Consider the following 19,795-nt stretch of genomic DNA (forward strand, 5'->3'; position numbering starts at 1 on the left):
CTCTGAAACAATCTAGTCTATTCTACTGCACCCTTCGCCAGTCTGCACCTCTCCACAATATGCCACTGCACTCAATGCTGCGCCACTGTACTCTAAACCACTCTACTCTAAGCCACTGCACTCTAAACAACTGCACTCTATGCCAATGCGCTCAACACCACTAAACTCAAAACCAATGCACTCTATGCCACTACTCTGCACCATTGCACATTACGCCATTATTCTCTACAACACTAAACACCACATCACACTGCACCACTCTACGTCATTGCGCTGAGTGTCCGTGCACTCTATGCCACTCTGTACCACCCTAACCTACATCACTGCTCTCTGCACCCCTTTACACTACTGCACTTTCCACCACTGAACTCAAGCCACTCTACTCTGCGCCACTGCACGCTATGCCACTCTGCACCATTACTCTTTACACCACTGCACTGTATGTACTATACTCTGCAACACACTGCACCACTGCACTCTATGCCACTCTACTCCACAGCATTATACTTTGCTCTGCACCTTCTCTGTCTGTCAGGAATCCCCTCCCGCACATGGATTCCCTCCCACGATGCCACTTCCGTGAACCTGGTGCGCTTGGAGGAGAGCGGACTACAACTCCCAGAATGCCCTCCGGCAACAATTGCCTTATGCAACTCAAGAGTTCTGGTTACATAACACCAAGGGTAACGCCTAGTTTTCATGTTATGCAACTCAAGAGTCATGGTTATACAACGCCGAGAGTACTACTTAAGGAGAAGATCACTGGGACTCGGCGTCGGATATTCTGATCTTTGCAGGAGTACCTGGTTGAGGTACACGGACCCGTTGGTGAGTTGAGCGGCGGAAGGAACATTCTAAGGAGCGGAGGAGAGGTGCTGGCGTGTGCTTCCTGCCCGTGTCCTGTCCCGTTCTGAGAGCCGTATTCAACGTCATTGGGCACAAGTCCCGTTGGTAGAGCCGAAGCTCCCAACGGCCTGACAATTTGGAGAAAACGAGGTTGGTGCGAGCCGAAGCTCCCAACCCTCGTTCCTTGGGTAAACACACGCTTATAGCTAAGACGTTATCCAGGAGGTGTTTCCGCGTCTTAGCCATCGACACTCGTAGGAGAACTGGGATAGGTAGAGCGGCTGCTCCCATCCATTCTCTGCGCCACCTTGGGTATCATCACTTAAACCCGGATACAAGAGACGCACACTAGGAGGTGTTCCCAGCGTCTTTGTGTTGTGGCAGTACTCTGGGGGATACTGGTAGAGCGGCTGTTCCCAGGTGGTAGAGAGCCCGGCCGGGTGACTCCCACGTGCTCCCCCGTAGATTCCACAACCTTGGAACTACCCTTCACAGCGGTCAAATGGCATTGTCGGCCACTGCTTAGCACTGTGCCCTCTGTTGGAGCATACCGGGTCCGGTGTGCATGCGGAGGACGGTTAGACGAGCTGTGAATGGGTATCGTACTTTAACTGGTGATTCCAGTACCGGTATTCTTTGTTGTCTGTAGTTGTTTATCTGTTTATTAAATCATCCTTAAACCTCCATTTCTCTGGTCCGTCGTCTGTTTGTCCCAACCCCGAGAAAGCCAGGACGTTACACTGTCACTCCGCTCTTCCCTGTGCCACTCCACGTCACTATAGTCTATGCCGCTGCACTATACGCCACTGCACTTAATGCCAATGCACTCTACACCACTTCACTCAAAACCAATATACTCTTCACCACTACACCAATCTACACTGCACTGTACACCACTATACTCTACTCTGCAACACTCTATGCTGCTCTACACCATTACACTCTGTGTTACTTTACTCTGCACCACTCTAGGCCACTGCCAGTGGTGTAGCTAGACCCTAGACCGCCCGTGACAGTCCCTGCGTTTGCCGCCACGAGGCAGCAGTATTGAAGAGTTGAGGGGCGGGTGGAATTCTAAGATTGTTGCCGCCCCGCGACGGCCGCACTGAAGAATAGGGGGTGGCGAGATTGCTGCCCCAAAATGGCAGGTAACAGCTGGGGGAGACCTCCACCTTGCTACGCCACTGGCCACTGCACTCTACAACACTCTACTCTGCTACAGTACACTCTAGGCCACTCTAACCTACACCTCTGCACTCTACTCTGCATCACTGTGCACCAATGCACTCTATGCCACTTTAATCTACTGTGCGCCACCTCACTCTGACACTGCACTCTACTCCACTACACTCTGCACCACTCTACTGTATGCCCCTGCACTGTACTCCACTATGCTGTGCATCACTACACTTTGCCACTGCACTCTACACCACACCAGTCCAGGCCACTCCACTCTACTTCACGCCACTCTTCTCTGCAACACTGAACTTTATACCACTCCACTCTATGCCAATACTCTATACCACTGCACTCTACGCACCTCTTAACTCTACTCTGAAACAGGCTACTCTACACCACTCCATTCATTGCCACCCTATTCTAGGCCACTACTCTATGCCACTACTCCCTACCCGGCAGCACTCCACTCTACCCGGCAGCACTCTACTCCACTTTACTGTGAAACTATCTACTCTACGACACAGCCTTCTGCGCCACTTTACTCTAAGCCACTGCACTCTATGCTGCCCCACTCTAAGCCACTCTGCACCACTCTAAATCACTACCGTCTAAACAACTGCACTCTATGCCAATGCACTCAACACCACTTTACTGAAAACCAATGAACTTTAAGCCATTATACTCTACTCTGCAACACTCTATGCCACTAAATGCTATGCCACCTTCAGTCATTGTGCTCTGTCGCTGCGCTCTACGCCTCTCTATTCTAGTTGTTGTATAAGCTTTATTCCGAATGTCATAAAAGCTATAAAAACCTGTATTGAATAAAAAGTGAGCAATACAAGCAACAGTACAATAGGAATAATAGATGTATGGAAGCAGCCCATCCAGTGTCCGACGTCAGCAAGGACACAGTATACAAATCGACGAGTAGACAATAAAGCTACTAATGCAACATGACAATAATAACATGCAAAAAAACCAGGTTAAAAATGAGGATAAAAACATTAGTGTTGTCTAGGCTAACACTACTTCACATTGGTCCTTATTACAGATCCTCGCAGGCCACAATTAGCATTTCCATCCCTCCTAATGACAGCCACTTAGCCTCTCTATTCTACACTACTGTACTCTGCGCCACTCTACTCTACAACACTTTACTCTGCAAGACTGCACTCTCCGCCTCTGAACTCAACGCCACTCTACTGTGCACCACTGCACCGTACGCCCCTGCACGCTATGCCACTCTACACCATTGCACTCTTCATCACTGCCCTCTACGCCACTCTAATTACTCTGCACCACTGTACTCTGTGCCACTGCTCTTTGCACCACTGTACTCTATGCCACTGCACTGTACGTCACTATACTTTGCATCACTCCATTCTAATCTGTTCAGAACCACTGCACGCCATTGCACTGTACCCTGCACCACTCCACTCCCCACTTCACTCTACTCTGAAACATTCTACTCTACGCCACTGTGATCTACTCTGTCCCACTCTACTGTACGCTACTCTACTCTTCGTCACTTCACTCTGTCCATACACTTTACTGAAACCTAATGTACTCCATGCCGCTGCACTCTACGCCAGTCTACTGTGCACCGCTGTACTTTACGCCACTGCACTCTAGGGCAATCTACAACACTCCACTCTATGGTACATCACTCTATGATGCTCTATTAAACTCTACTCCACTCAATGCCACTCCAATCTACAACACTCGAGTCCACTCTATGCCAATCTACAACACTGCTCCTTTCTATGACACTCGATGCAACTCCCTCTATGCTGCTTCATGCCACTTTACTCCACTCTATTCTACAGTACACTACTTCATACTACTCCACTCTACCCCACGTCACTCCACTGTTGTATTCCAGAGTTAGACCCTTGTAGCGAAGCAGCTTATTTCTTACATTGTCCTCACAGATAATATTTTCAGCTGTGACCTTTTGCATATATTTGCATGCATGATAATGTTCGATTAGTTTCTCTGAAACTAAACTTATTTTCACATCTAGTTTCGCACATTATTTATTATTATTTTTTTTTAAACAGACTTTATTAGGTCGCAAAACAAAATGCAGTCAATCCCCTTCCCCCGTACTCCGCCCTCCAGCCAAATCAGAACGTGGTGCAGTGACCAGTCCACCAAACTGATCACAACTGTACAACATTCACCCCAACAGCGTCTATGCTACGAGGTAGGTCATCCACAGGAGTAATCCACAATGAATATGCGATAAAACCAATATGCCCCCCGCCCCATCCCCCAGCAACCCCCCCAACGTAACCCCCCCCTACCCACCCACCCAATAGTTTCGCACATTATCACAATGCCCTGAACATCATGTACAAAATCTCGTTTGGCTCTACGTTCAAATGTCATCACTATCTTCATCCACGGGGCAACAGGGCTATCTAAATATCCATAATATCACTAATCTATACACACATCGCAAGGCTGCTTTCTATTATAAAAGATGAGCATCCCGATATATTAGCAGAGGAGGCACTTTGCTTACACCGAGGGTACTTGCATGCTGAGGAATCACCACGCAGCGGTGTGACATCTTGTGAGGGGTGTCCAGTTCATGACCAATACGGCGGGCCTTCACTCTATCACATCAGGTAATGGGGTTGGTTTATTCCTTGGGGCGATTCTTGGCTTCACACCTACACACACTCTAGGTACACTTAGAGTAAGGTTCGCATTGTAGGAGTACACTAGATTACTTGGCTGTTTTATATACCTACATATATATATATTGTTTCAGCACAATATCTACTATTTACTCTTTTGATGCTTGTATTCACATTTGTCTGCTTCTGTCTACTAATCATTGCAGCTCACGTATTTTGTGCAATAAATATTATTGAAAACGTCCCTCTGTGTATTCTCTGTATATTTCTCTGAGAATAAGTAAGCACAAGTGTTTGAGGGAAAAGTTCTTTACTATTCCCATGATCCCTGAGGTGTTGGGGTTGTCATCATCAGTGGTTGCCAGAAAACTGTTCGCTCCCTGGTAGGTTAGGGGGGCTTACGGTGGCACTGTGAGCTAGCTGGTCTATAGGCTAACATATCCTGCGGGGGTGTCCGGACTCAGTCTTGGCACCAAGCCCCTAGTTTATGTTATCCAAACAATGTGCAGATCCTACGGATTATTAGGTACTACACGACATGGCGCTGCCAAAGTTGGTTAGGCTCTTATTTAATATAAAATCTGAGTAGTTCAATCGTGTTTTTGTCAGAGACCCCTACTCACATTTAAACCAGAGACTTCCGTAGTGGGAAAAGAAACAGTTACTCCTCAGCTGCGTAGGTATACCCTATGTATTGGCTGTAGGTTCAATCAAGAATGGAGGATTAGAAGTTTCCACATTGTGCAGACCCTACCTCTATAAAATATTAGCTGAATACTACTGCTGCAACAATGACCGAACAAACGGAAGACGTTGAACAGATAGTTTCACTAAATATTCCAGAAAACTCCAGACAGGCAGTTGCCATGAATATTTCCCATGTATGGACTTAAAAGTCCCATTAACTTAGAAATAACACATTCATTGGTTTAAAGGCGCCCTACCCCCATACCACAGAACATGTGAGACTCTGTTCGCTCAGCAGAGCAAGAGCAACCTGGCCGACCTTCGCTTCATATATACTACATCCAGACCATGTTGCTTTAACAGAAGATGAAATGCGTACACTCTACAGAGATTTAGTAAAAATGTATTGAAATCTTACACAGTACTTACTAAGAATATTAACTGTTCAACCTGCAAGGGCTGCTCAGGATACACAAACACATATGGCTGCTACAGATATAGCCCACAAACATCAAATGCCGTTATGGGAAAAGTTCCCACCAGTCGGGAGCAAATTCTGTTCTGGATAGCATATAACAGCACTTCTTGAGGCAGTTTTGCCCCTTACGAATCCACAGGATAAACAGAAAACAGACACTTTGCTTGCCAATGGGGATGGCTCCCCCAATAGAAGACTGTGTCACTTGAGGTACAATCTTCGCTGCCATTTATACCAGTACACATGGCACCCCTTCAATACCAGTTATACCAGCTGTACTGAAACAGATTCAGAATGAGTATGGGGCAAAGACTGCCTTAGATCCGGAGCAAGATGGCGGCCATGAGGAGCAAGATGGCGGCCGTGACACTGGCCGAGTGAGGCAGCGTTTTTCACTCCGCTGGACCGTGTTAACATCCCAACGGTCTTATCCCTTCTAGGTAGCTGGCTGTGTCGGGGAATCGCTGGGGAGATGCTGAGGAGATCGGGCTTCGTTCTTACCAGAAGTACAGCGAAATACAACGAAATGTAATCTAAAATAAGACGGAGGAGTTGAAAGCCACCGCAATACATATGGCACTTGTATCTTGCCTGGACATCCTAAGACCCGCCCTCTCATTAAGACTGTGTTGGCGTTGGCGGGCTGTTCGGTGTTTGAATTCTAACGTATTCTATACGGTGTCTAACACAAAGCCTACCTTCTCCGTGGATTCCCGGCTCCCTTCCAGGTCTCTTTCGGATTTCCCTGTTGTACTGGTGATGCCACCAAAAGCGTCGAAGTCAGCTCCCAAACCGGTGAAGTCTCGTAATCCTACCCGTAATCATCCGCCAGACGCTGATACTAACATTTCACGGACCACTCGGAAGGGCAGAGCTCCAATGTCGGATAAAATCCCTGCTCAGGGTCCATCAGTTGTTACAGCCGCAGCTCCGTCTTCAATACCGGGTAAGGTGCAGACTTTCTCTGACATTTTTGCCAAACTGGGAGCTAGGGAAAAAACTGCTTTATCTGTTTCCTCCGCCTCATCCGCTACATTGGTATCTGCAACAGTAGCTTCCACATCTGCTACTTTGTCTGTCGCAGCGCAAAACTCTTCCTTGATGGGTATTCATGCTCCTCCTCCTCATGCTGTGATTGATTCTCCTCATTTGGTTCCCTCAGTGGCTATTCCTGATATACCCGATATACCTCAGCTTACAGTGTACCCCTCTTCTCTGGCGGATTCGCTTCTCTCGGCTCCCCTGGTGTCCGCATCCGGCTCTGTTTCGGCCCAGTGCATTATGGATGATGTGGTTTCAACTGGTCATCGATCCCCAGATGCTATCATTTCGGGAGCCTCGGCGGAGTTTCATGTCACGGGGGCAATCAGTGACTCAACCGAAAAATTCTATTCTGTATCAGACCACTCGCTGTCTGAAGAGGAGGGCGATCCTGATCTAGAGTGGTCAGACTATGATAGCGAAGCTGTTGACTGGCGACCCAGTGTGACCACAGAAGCTTTAACCACTGATACAGTCCGTAAGGCCCCTGGCATTAAACCTCTAGAAGACCAATCCCAAATCGATCTTCAGATATCATTAAATTCCAACGGTGGGGCCTTACCTGACGTGCCGGAGGAGGTTTCCCTGTCAACAATATATCATACGATTATCCAACACAGAGAAGCAACTAAGCAAGAGAACTTACGCACCCAATCTGTGTGTCGTAAATTGCAAAATTCCCTCCGACGTGTAATAAAATCAACAGCTGAGATTAATACAAGAGTTACTGAAGCCGAAGAGCGGATCTCAGCCCTTGAAGATGCCGCAGCTGCCCAAAAGGATTTGGTCACTGAGGTTAAGGAACAGCGAAAAGATATAATATGGAAGCTATCGGACGTTGAGAACCGCTCAAGAAGGAATAACCTACGCGTTTTGGGAGTTGAGGAGGATATTGAAGGAGGCGATGTCCGGCAGTTTATAGTTGAGCTTTTTACTGAAGCATTCCCAGAGGTTACTCAATGGAATTGGAACTTAGAAATCCAGAGAGCACATCGCTTCCCGTTCTCAAAAAAAAAGAAATCACCCTCTACCAACACTAACAGTTCCTATCCACGTGCCATCTTGGTTTGTTTTAACACCTTTCTTGCCCGTGAATGTATATTTGATCTAGCTCGACCTAATAAGAAAAGATCTGCCAAGGGCTGCCAATTTTTTGTTCGACCCGATCTTGCAGCAGAGACAGTGGATCGCCGTTGGCATCTCCGCCAGCAGATCCCTCTTTTTCAGGCGAAAGGTGCCCAGGCTTTTTTCCTTTTCCCAGCAAAGCTGAAAATAATATATAAGACAGAAACAAAATTTTTTCTCCCTGAAATAACTGCAAGGGACTATTTGGACACAATGTAGTATATATTTTTTTAGTTAGCTCTCACTAAAGCTCCTTTTTCAAAGCAAAAAAAAAAAAAAAAAAAGGGGGGAAAGGCGGCAAAAAAAAAAAAAAAATGATGCCTGCTATCACTGTTTAGAATGGGGATTTTCATACACTTTTGGGGATTGATTCATATAATACAAAAAAAGTTGCTGCATTTGTTTTTTTTATTAAGTTAATGTGTTAAAAGAGTGCTAATAGTATGCAAATAGCATCAACTAACTGACCTTTTTTTCTTTATTATATTAATGTGATTCTAATAGGACTGACTATTCTATAATATTATGTGTATTGTTTTAGGCCCAGCGGAGTGTGGTGTGACGCTCACTCAACCATCACAAGGACCTTGGTCCTGAGCTCCCGATTTTGGTTAAGGGGTAGGGGGGTGCAACGGGGGGGGAGGGGGGGTTGGATGGTGGGTTGGGGGGGCTGGGGGGTCACTGGGTGGTACTGTGGTGGGTATTCGAGGTGATTGGCGATATTAGTAACATACATGGCAGTGTGATTTCAATCACGCTTAGGATGTTAATTATGTGTTTTTTTATGACATGTTGGTGGTATATTTATTATAATCCATATAATTTTCTCTTAGGTATACATATATATGTTTATATGATGTTTTCCCTTTCTATTATCTTTAAATGGCAAATCGTAGATTGACCTGTGCAACTTGGAACATATGTGGGTTAAATGATCTTAAGAAGCGTAGGATCTTTCATAAGTTGATGCAGGCTATGCAAGTGGATTTGATCTGCCTGCAAGAAACTCATATCTCTTGGGCTAATCGGCACTATCTTAAGTTTTTGGGCTATGATTTAGTGGCTACTACCAGACAAACTTCTACTATTAGGGGTGTTGCTATCATTTCAAAAGTAGGGGTTGCCCAAGTTAAGAGAACTAAACAAGACAACACAGGTAGATGGTTAATTGTTGAATTGCTTATTAATAAATCTGTACTTTCGATCTGCTCAATATATGCATCCAATTTGGATGATCCACAGATCCTGATGGATCTAAACGTAGAACTAGCAAATTGGCCGCGCCCGTTAATCTTCTGTGGAGATTTCAATATTAATATTCCTAGTTGGCTAGATATCACCAAATCTACCGATTATGTTGGCCGGAAACCCCAGGTATATTATTACTTGAGCATGGTTTGGTAGATATATGGCATCTCAGCAATTCAGCCCATAACGGATTTACTTTTTATTCAATACCCATCAAAAACTGGTTCGTATAGATTACGCCTTCGCTTCTTTCGAAGTTTTGAAATCTATTAAGGTTCGGCTTGACCCACGGACTATATCCGATCATAATTCTATAATTTTTAGTTTTTCTTGGGATCGACCTCCGCATCATATTAGACCCTGGACTTTCGATAGGAAGTTATTGTTGGATAAACTATATCGGGAACGGATGCTAGCTTGGATTCCAGACTTCTTTGCAATTAATAGCCATACAGCATCTGTAGGTTTAGTCTGGGATACCTTTAAAGCTGCCTTACGCGGTGAAACTAAGAGAATTGCGTCCTATCGATGGCAAACTGAACAGCAAAATTTCAAAAATAGAGTTCTAGCACTCCAACAAGCTGAGCTAGACCTAAGCACTAGTATCCATATCGGTGAAGATCTAACTTCTTGTCAGAAAGCGGTTGCTCTTGCCAAGGCTAATCTCCTGGATCCCTTGTATGCTGACATAGCTACTAAGTACTTTCAATTTCGTACATCAATGTATGAGTTTGGTGAAGCGTCTGGTAAGGTTTTAGCAAAAAGATTACAACAAAGGGCAATAGCTAGCTATATAATAAAGGTCAAAGACCGATCTGGTATTCTACAAGATTCACCTAATGGTGTGTTAAATACCTTTGTGGATTTCTATTCAACTTTATATGCTGAGGAACCAAACATATTCCAGCAGCAACAAAAACAACTAGATCACTTTTTAAAATCCCTTGAAACTCGGAAGTCCTCTCCCGACCAGAATTCAATCTTGGCTGAATCTATTAGTTGGGAAGAAATTGAAGCTGCCATAAAATCTTTGTCTTCTGGTAAAGCGGCAGGACCTGATCTCATACATCTTGAATTTTATAAAACTTTTTCACATTTATTTAAACAACAGATGCTTGAAGTTTTTCAACTTGCTCAGAGGGGGGTCATTCCTGAAACCTGGCGACAATCGACCATTGTATTATTTAAAAAGAAAGGTAAAGACGAACTAAATCCAGCATCATACCGGCCTATAGCATTAATTAACACTGACAGTAAAATTTATTCCAGAGTCTTAGCATTTCGTCTCGTTCAAATTATCTCTCCGTTAGTTTCCATTCGCCAGCATGGTTTTATTCAGGGTAGAGACACTACCGATCATATTAAGCGTGTTATCGCTCTTTTAGATTGGGCCCAGGTGACAAACTCTTCCCTGGGTGTGATCCTGTTGGACGCCGAGAAGGCGTTCGACAGGGTCTCCTGGGGCTATCTCTGGGCCGTTTTTCATTGGAAAGGGATACCGCCTGAATTTATTCTAGCTTTGCAAACATTGTATATCTCCCCAATTGCCAAAATTCGTATTTCAGGAGAGGAATCAAGTTATTTTCCTATTACACGTGGCACCAGACAAGGGTGCCCCTGTTCCCCTCTCCTTTTTGCTTTATATATTGATCCTTTTTTATCTTTGATAGAAAGAGCCCAAAATATCTCTCCACTTATTGTTCATGGCATCGAGTATAAAATATTGGCATATGCTGACGACATAGTAGTATTAACAAATAACATCACTGTTTCCCTTCCTGCATTGGAGACCTTAGCAGTCCAATTTGGTCTAATTTCAGGTTATAAGTTAAATATCACTAAAACTCAAATTTTGCAATCGTCAGCTATGCCAATATCAACTGCTCTCATTGCCCCACAAGCGACATACTTAGGCATTCAGATCTCGGCGGATGTTGGTCAAATCTCAGATTTAAACTATTTACCTATTATTGATCAGCTTCATAACAAACTAGAACGGCTGAACCACCTCCATCTCTCCTTATTTGGGCGCTGCAATGTTCTTAAAATGTTGGTACTTCCAAAATTTTTATATTTATTTAGGTCTATCCCTTTATTAATTTCTAACCCTACTTTAATAAAAGCACAAAGAATCTGTCAGAGGTTCTTATGGGCATATCGCAAGCCACGACGAGCTGCTAAATGGACCTATCTCCCGCAAGAACGCGGGGGTTGGTCAGTTCCAAATCTTATTTACTATTATTGGGCTGCGATGATCCAACATTTCGCTTTTCCATTATTTGGAAAGAAGGTGGTATTACCGCCATTTTTGGCTCCTTCAATATACTCCATTTCATTAGGCGACGCTACACAAGGGATATTAACACGTATTTTAGAACCAAGTTACTTCAAAAAAACGAGATTTAAGGTAGCATAGGCCCTGTTTACGATCTGGCAAAAAATTTGTCGTTTTTTCTCTAATTACAAATTTAATTATCATACACCATTGAATGCGTCTGGGCTCCCTCCAGTGATATTTCAAGATTCAATAACTGTTATCTGGGCCTCGCAAGGCCTGACTGATATAGGCGACCTAGCTGACTCTGGCATGCTAGCATCTTTCTCTTTTTTGCAACACAAATTTGAATTGCAATCTAATCATTTTTTTAAATATCTTCAAATTAGAAGTTTTCTCGATAAAAAACTCTCAGAAAATCCAGCACTCTTTGAGAAGATTTTGATATTTGAATTGGTTAAAAAAAAAGCCAAAATTGGTACATTGTATCAAACTTTATTGTCTCAATTACCAGATGATCTCTCTGATTTTAATAATAAATGGGCGGTCAAATTTGGGGTACCCTCTATAGATTTAAAGGTACCACTGATGTTAGCCAAGACGGTTTTTGTCTCTGGTACTCTTCGTACCCAAAGTTATATGGCTATGTTTAACCTTTATTATACCCCAGCAAAACTAGTCAGATGGGGGATAGCCCCCGGAGGCACAAGTCTATCATGTGCAAGATGCAAATTTCCATCTGCGGATTTTCTTCACATGTTTTTTGACTGCCCTGAATTATCACTCTTTATTAACCAAATTGAAACGTTTCTTACACAGATAACTCAATCTTCAATCAAAATTTCTGCTGAAATGGTGATTACAGGTTATCAATATGCTATGGATTCCACCAGATCAAGACATTTACATTCTTTTTTGTTTATCGCAATGGCAATGTTTAGACTTTGTATTACTTCTATTTGGATAAACCCTCAACCTCCCACTTTTTTTCACTGGCAGGCCAGGATGTTGGCATGGTTTAAATTAGAAACTGCTGTACGTAAGTTTCAGGGAAGGAGAAGACGTTTAATTGCTGCAAAAAATTGGGCTCCATTTCAGGATTGGTTAGCAAACTAATAAGTTGTTTTTTGTCATCAACTGTCATGTTTTTTTTTCTTTGTTTATTTTTAATGTATCGTACTTATATTTGTATTTGTTTCTATGAAGTATAAATCGCCAATCCCTCCCCCACCACCGCAAAAATGAAAAAAAAATAAAAAAAAATAAAAAAAAGATCTGGGGATGAAAATAATGAGAAACTTTGCCCAGGTATCGGCCATTATGTTGAGAAACATAAAAGGGAAGGCAGCAGCGGTGGCTATACGCCAACGGGAATTTGCTCCTGCACAGTAGGAGTGAGAATTGTTTAAGAATATCAAGGATACATATGCTTCGCTTGGTAGAGCCAGACCTGGGAAACCACTAGTTAAGAGCAGTTCTGAAAAGGATAACTCTAAGCAAGCAATGGATTCTTCAAAGAGGAAATGGGATAGTAAACAAAAAATAAACAAAACAAAACACAGTTACTGGGTGGGTCTCCTCAACTGGAACGCACCGAAAGAAAGTACAATTTGAGAAACCGTGACAATATTAGAAAGACTGACAGGTATCAGGATACTGATGCTCGTTCCTCTTGTTCCTTTCAGGAGTCATCCGAAAAGAATTTGGAGATGGACAGTCAGAGCACAGATCGGAAGAGCGAGTCAAGACGAAAAGGGGGAGACACCACACTTCGGATTACATCATTAAACAAGAAGATAAAAGACTTCCAAACCTCAATTTAAACATTAGAAATGCCCAGGCTACCAAGGACTCTGCTTCTGAGCAGGGAATGGGCAGTGACAATGCTGGACAGCGCAGCAGAAGTCACAATACCTCGATAGAACCTGGTGGATTATCTGGGGGTAGTAGCGCTGAATGAGCACATCACGGTGGAAACACCTGATACAAGGGTAAGTGTCCCATATCGTTTATTTGAAATAATGCTCCAAATGGAGGGGGACATACCCAGGCAAGTGAAGGGTCTCTTTTGGGAGAACTTGACATATGGTTAAGATATACTTTTGTCTGAAAAGGATGGGCCACCTGATTTCATAATGGATTGCCCAATGGTGTAAGAAATTATTTTACTTGCTTTCTCCAACCTCGTACCAGAATCGGTTAAAAATTCATACGCGCAGGAGTGGGCATTAGTTCCTGCACTTTACCGCAGTCATGTTGGGTGGTATGATGAGTCACCTTATCATGAAATCCCATTAAAAACAATTCCTCAACCACAGAGACAATAGCCAATAAAGCATGAAGCAAAGAAACAAGTCAGGGAGCTCCTAGATCAACTTGAGTACCAGGGTGTGATAGAGAATTGCACCTCACCTATGAATAATCTCTTGTTTCCCATTATGAAACCTGATAATTCATATTGTCTGGTCTTAGATTATAGACATTTAAAAGCATCCACATGCACATTTGCAGTTCAAAATGCACATAGTGCCACACTTATGAATAACATAGTGCGTAAAAAATACAAAACAACACTAGACATCTCAAATGGATTTTTCTGCTAAAATATAGCACCTGTGAACAGATATCTGACAGCATTCTCGGTGCTAGGCTCTCAGAGCCAATTTTGTCGATTACCAAAAGGGTATAATAACAGCCCCGGACTATTTTCAGCCAGGGTAACAGTTACTTCAAAATTTTGATGAGGAGGCATTGCCCCATGTAGATCTATCTGACAGACGATAAATTAATGGAACACTTGTCTAGGGTGAACCACATAATTCTTGGATTTGCCCACATGGGATACAAATTTAATTAAAAAAAAAAATTTAAATTGCCCACCTCAGTGTCCTATTTTTAGGGTATGAATTGTCAAGTGGTGGCAAAAGCCTGGCGGCACAATTATTTGGAGAATGGCACTGCTCCAACCTCCAGCGACTCTGGAGATACTATAATCCATTTGACGATTTTTGAATTTTGGCAGGATATACATTTTGGATTACGTCAAAAGGGTGAAACCTTTCTACGACTTAATTAGACCTGATTTTTCAGTGTATCATTGGACACAGGAATATTCAGATATTCTGTGTTCCGTTCAAGCTGACATGATAGCTTGTTAACATTTACATACACGTTTTAACAGAACTAACCTGGTGATCCGCGTAGTAGCTGGACCAACCAGGTACACTTACATTACTTTCAATGAAGGCGATACTGTCCCTATTGCATACAAATCACATTTGTACACAAACTCTGAAATGCATTTTACACCAACTGAGAAGATACAGCAGTTCAGACTGCTGTAGTGAGAGAGCGAGCGAGCACTATCGCAGGGGAAACGCATAATTGGTGTGACCCCGGTACTGACTCTTGAGGCCGTTACAAAGGCAAGCATCCTGAATGCCAAAGCATTACATCCACGATCTATTCAATGGGCTAACTTTTTCACTGCAACACATGTAGATTACAGATTTGACTCTATATTACAAACACGAGCATTCTTGCAGTATGAACAAGAATATCCTCTGCCAAATTAAATAATGCCTCTAGATCGATATGAATCTATAATTTATACTGATGGATCTGCCCAGCCGGCCATAGGAACAAAACAGCAATATTCTGCGACATGCGCAATTGTAAAAGGGCGCATGCAGGATGGAAGGTTCCATCCTGGAAAAACACACACTCAACCCCTAGGGGATTGCACGGCACTGCTGGCAGAACTGAAAGCTTTGATACTGACACTACAAAATATGGGTTGTGAATTCCCCACACTAATTGTGTGGGATTAATTTTACTGTGTCCAAACCTATAATAATATTTACATTATTGGGGCCAGAATGAATTTAGGAATTCCAAAGTTCCACAATAAAACACAGGATGCTTTACACAGCCAGACCGTATTGCATTATATTCAGACGATGTCTTGTTTTCTATGACAGACCCGTGGATCTCGGGCCCGCGTATCCTGTAGATCCACTGGATCTTCGGACAGACCACAGGGCTCCACAATAACCCGGCTAAATCTGTACTGTTCCCGGTTTGTGGTCCGCAGGGCAGAAACACGTGGGCATCCCAGCTCAAACATGCTACAGAAGGGTTTCAATATCTCTGAGTGTTTGTGTCTTCTTGTCTTAAGATCTCCTGGACACGCAACATTAATCCGCTTCTTGCCAGCCTCCACGACGAGACTACTATCTGGTCCTCCCTGCCTCTCTCGTTATATGGACGCTCAGCTATTTTTAAAATGGTCTCACTCCCCAGAGTGCTCTACCATCTTCAAAATTTTCCATATCATATACTGCGAGCGTGGTTCGCACAAATCAACACTATACATAATAAATTCTTATGGTGGGGGGTGGCGATTAGAGTAGCACTGCAAACTTGTGCGCATTCCACTTATTGCGGTGGCATCTGCATCGCCGCCGATGTATACTCCTATTACGTGGCTGCCCACCTCCTCATTATTAATGATCGGTGGTATAATTCACCTGCGGACCCTGCGTTCGCCCTAGAACACACTGCCATGGAGAAGACTCCCCTCTTATGGTTACTATAAAAACTGGACTTCTTACCACAAGCCACCAGAACAACGATTTGACCGTGGCGGTACACCGTCTGACGAATGGGGTCGCAAAGGCGGTTGACACAGATGACGCCCCTGTGGCATGGTAATGATCTAATCCACGTAGTCGCATTGAGGGGGTTCCGCCAGTGGGACCAGATCGGCATTTCTACACTAGGGGACGTTATGCGAGGCACTACCCTTAAATCCTTTCAGCAACTGCAGGTGGAGTTCCATCTCCATAAAACCCAGTTCTACAGGTACCTCCAATATGCCATGTGTTGACCCCCTCCCTTACAAACCTACCTGACCTACCTGAATTTCATCCGTTGACTATTTAGGCACACACAAAATACGACAAATCTACCAAACACTGACAACACACTCCAGCACGACTCTTAACAAAACTAGGAAGGCATGGCAGGAGGACATCCCGGAACTTAAGAAGATGACTGGGCGGAGGTGAAAGCAAGCACCCGGGGCGCTGCGGTGGCCTCCAGATACCGTCTTATTCAGTTCAAGTATGTCCATCGTGTATACTACAGCCGACTCCGTCTCTGGAGGATGGGAGTCATTGCATTCCCTCAGTGCCAACGCTGCGTCAGGGAGGAGGGGTCATTTCTCCATACGGTATGGAGTTGCAACGCTTTACAGCCCTTCTGGCGCAGAGTATCGACCTGCCTTAATGATGTACTGTCCTGCAACCTTCCACACAACTCTAGACTATTCCTGCTTCACAGCACAGAGGGTATCGGCGGGAATCGCTATAAGCAGCACTTACTTTTCCTTGCCCTCACGATTGCCAAATGGGATATTGCGCAGTTATGGAAGAGCACCTCACCTCCAACAATAGGAAAGTGGCGACAAGAGCTTGACAAATGTATGGGCGCTGAGATCGCAGTGTTTCAAGCGAGGGGCTGCCCTCAAAAGCACAGAAAAATATGGGCTAGATGGGCTACATACCGGGGCATTGTCCTCCCTCCTCTTCCTTCACAATCTCTGTAAAAACAGTTCCATGGGATGTTTGTGGGCCATAATGTATGCGGTACTGATTAGTTCCTTTGGGTATTCACATGTATCGCAATTTGCTTGCCAATTAGGGTGGGGTGCGAAAGTCTGCGTAAAGTTTTCTGTTTCTTCCTGTTGGTTTTGTATAAGAACTGTAACCATGGATATCCCCATGTCTTGTAACATATCAATATATTGTCTACAATTGGATTATGTCGGGCGATCGCCCAAGTTGTACTATAAAAATGCAATAAAATGTTGTTGTTTTTTAAAAACACAAGATGCTTTGGGAACAAGTGGCAAAGCTGAAAGAAGGCCTGCTGCTGGTTCTTGTTATTCATACATTGAGTCATCGTGTTGGCATCGCATTGAAAGGAATTCAATGGCAGATGAAGCTGCCATTGCTCCAGTAACTCGCTCCAGTACGAGGATAGATGGAACAATTAAGATAGCTGCCAATGCCACGCACAACAGCTCAGCCCTGCCGAAAGGCTTTCCACTCAAGTGCTCCTAAAAGTTAGATGCACAGAACATTCCATATGCTCAAATTCCTGGAGCGGGGGATAGAGTAATACCAAACACTGTTCGCAGGTTGGGATTGATAATAGCTGCTCATGAAGGTCTGGGTTCAGTACATGCAAGTATCACTGCTACAGTTTCAGTACTAAAGCAGTGTGATATCTGCCAGCAGATGAAGGGCTCCACTGTAGCACGTCCACCACAAACACTTTTATTGATCTCAGACAAACCTCTCACATATGGATATTTGGATCACTGCAGCCGCTTACACTCAAATGGGGATTACAAGTACATCTTGGTGGCAGTAGAGTCATGCTCCAGATTCCTGTGGGTTTGGCCCCCTGCACTCGGCTGCTGCTCGAACTGTTATAAAGGATTTGCATGTATTTATTGACACTTACGCAAATGGCACATTACGTTCTGATCAGGGCCCGGTGTTTAGCTCTTGGGTTTACAAAGAAATCATTGTAAGTTTGGGTGTGGCCTTGCGGTACTCCTCCCTGTACCATCCCTAGGGAAATTTGGTGGTTGAGAGGAAAAACCGTGACTTAAAGAAATCCTTGACAGCGAGGATATTAGGCCTGGGTAGCAGTTAGGTCAATTGTCTATATTGGGTCCAGAGGGCACTTAACAACATGCCAAGAAAATCACTGGGGGACGTACATCTCATGAACTCCCATTTGTGGTGACGATGTGGGTATCCCACGACCTCAATAGTGTCAACACAGTGGCAGCTGAAACCCTATTTAATATCAATGATCGTTTGGATGTTTTACAGGACCTCAAGGAATACCAAGCTTAGCTTTACAAAGCAACATCCAAGTAAAACGCACTGTCACTAGGGAAGTGAAAACAGTAAGACCTGCCTGGGTCCCGAAGATTGTGGACCTGGTCAGAGAGAAGATTGTAGACAAGAAAATTTGGGCCATCTTATAGAGCGCCTGTACCTGTCCTGGCTGTCGAAGGAACCAGACCGTACTTCTTCCGCCACTTGTCGGTCACTTAGACAAGTGGTTTGTCTCAATTGAGCTGATTAAACCACACTATGTGCTCTCAACAGTAGGTCACGTGGGCTCCTGGGTAGCCACCGCACTCCTCTCGCTACCATACAGGAAGTTCAGATGGAAGTTTTAATAGCAATGGGAGATCCGCTTTCCAAAGAGAAGCTGTAAACAACAATGAAATGATACTTCTACCTGTTGAAATAACTACAACTGTACAATCAACAAGTACAGAAATTTCAATTAACAAAATTGACGACGTATATGTAAACATGCCACTCATCAAGTCATCTGCCAGTTCTACAAAACCTGTTGAGCTGCCAAGAATCGACCGGATGGCATCTGACAACTTCGTGCATTATGATGATTTTTCATCTGATCCAAGTGAACCTGTACTGCCAACACCACCTCTCGCTTTCAAACTACAAGTGTATGCTTTCAATCTTTGGCTAAAAAAAGACTTCCTTTGTTGTTCCCTTGTACTTCTCTGGATTACAATCTAATTACTTTTCCTGGTACTTTGGATTGGTATAGTATAGGAGGCTTGCTTAGTATATGGTTCTCACTTATGTAAGTGTAGCACCCTGCCCTAATCCAGACAACCCTTTTGGTGATCTTAGTGGTCTTAGACAACCTTAGAAAGCTCTCTAAGTGGTAGCTGTGGAGAGAAGCCTTCAGGCTTAGTCCAAAAGGAGTGTAAAGCAGCTTGTTTTACCAGAACGTAATCTTGGTATAGATTAAGTGAAAAAGAACCACACAGTGTATTTATAAAAATATGTATTTATTAAGACACTCACTAACTCATACACATATCTCCTATTCGGAGATATAACACAATGCACACAATACTTTGCAAATACAAATGTAAGCGTGAATACACAGTGGTCGCAGGGGGAGACCAAACCATATATTAAAATAATGGGATGCGAACCAAGACTCCAAGTCAAGACTTTACCCAGAAGATGTAGAAGTGCTGGAGACCCAAGAAACCACCTGAGGTAAGTAACCAGTAACCCCATGGAGGCCGTGTGCAGAGTGGGAACACGACTGCATGCTCAATCGAAGTAAATGTGTAAGTTGCGGTTTCAATTTGAAAGAAGGATCCTTCCCAGTGGACCCCAAAGAAACCCTGTGTAT

Source organism: Triturus cristatus, chromosome 2_1, assembly GCF_964204655.1.
Source record: "Triturus cristatus chromosome 2_1, aTriCri1.1, whole genome shotgun sequence".
NCBI lineage: Eukaryota > Metazoa > Chordata > Amphibia > Caudata > Salamandridae > Triturus > Triturus cristatus.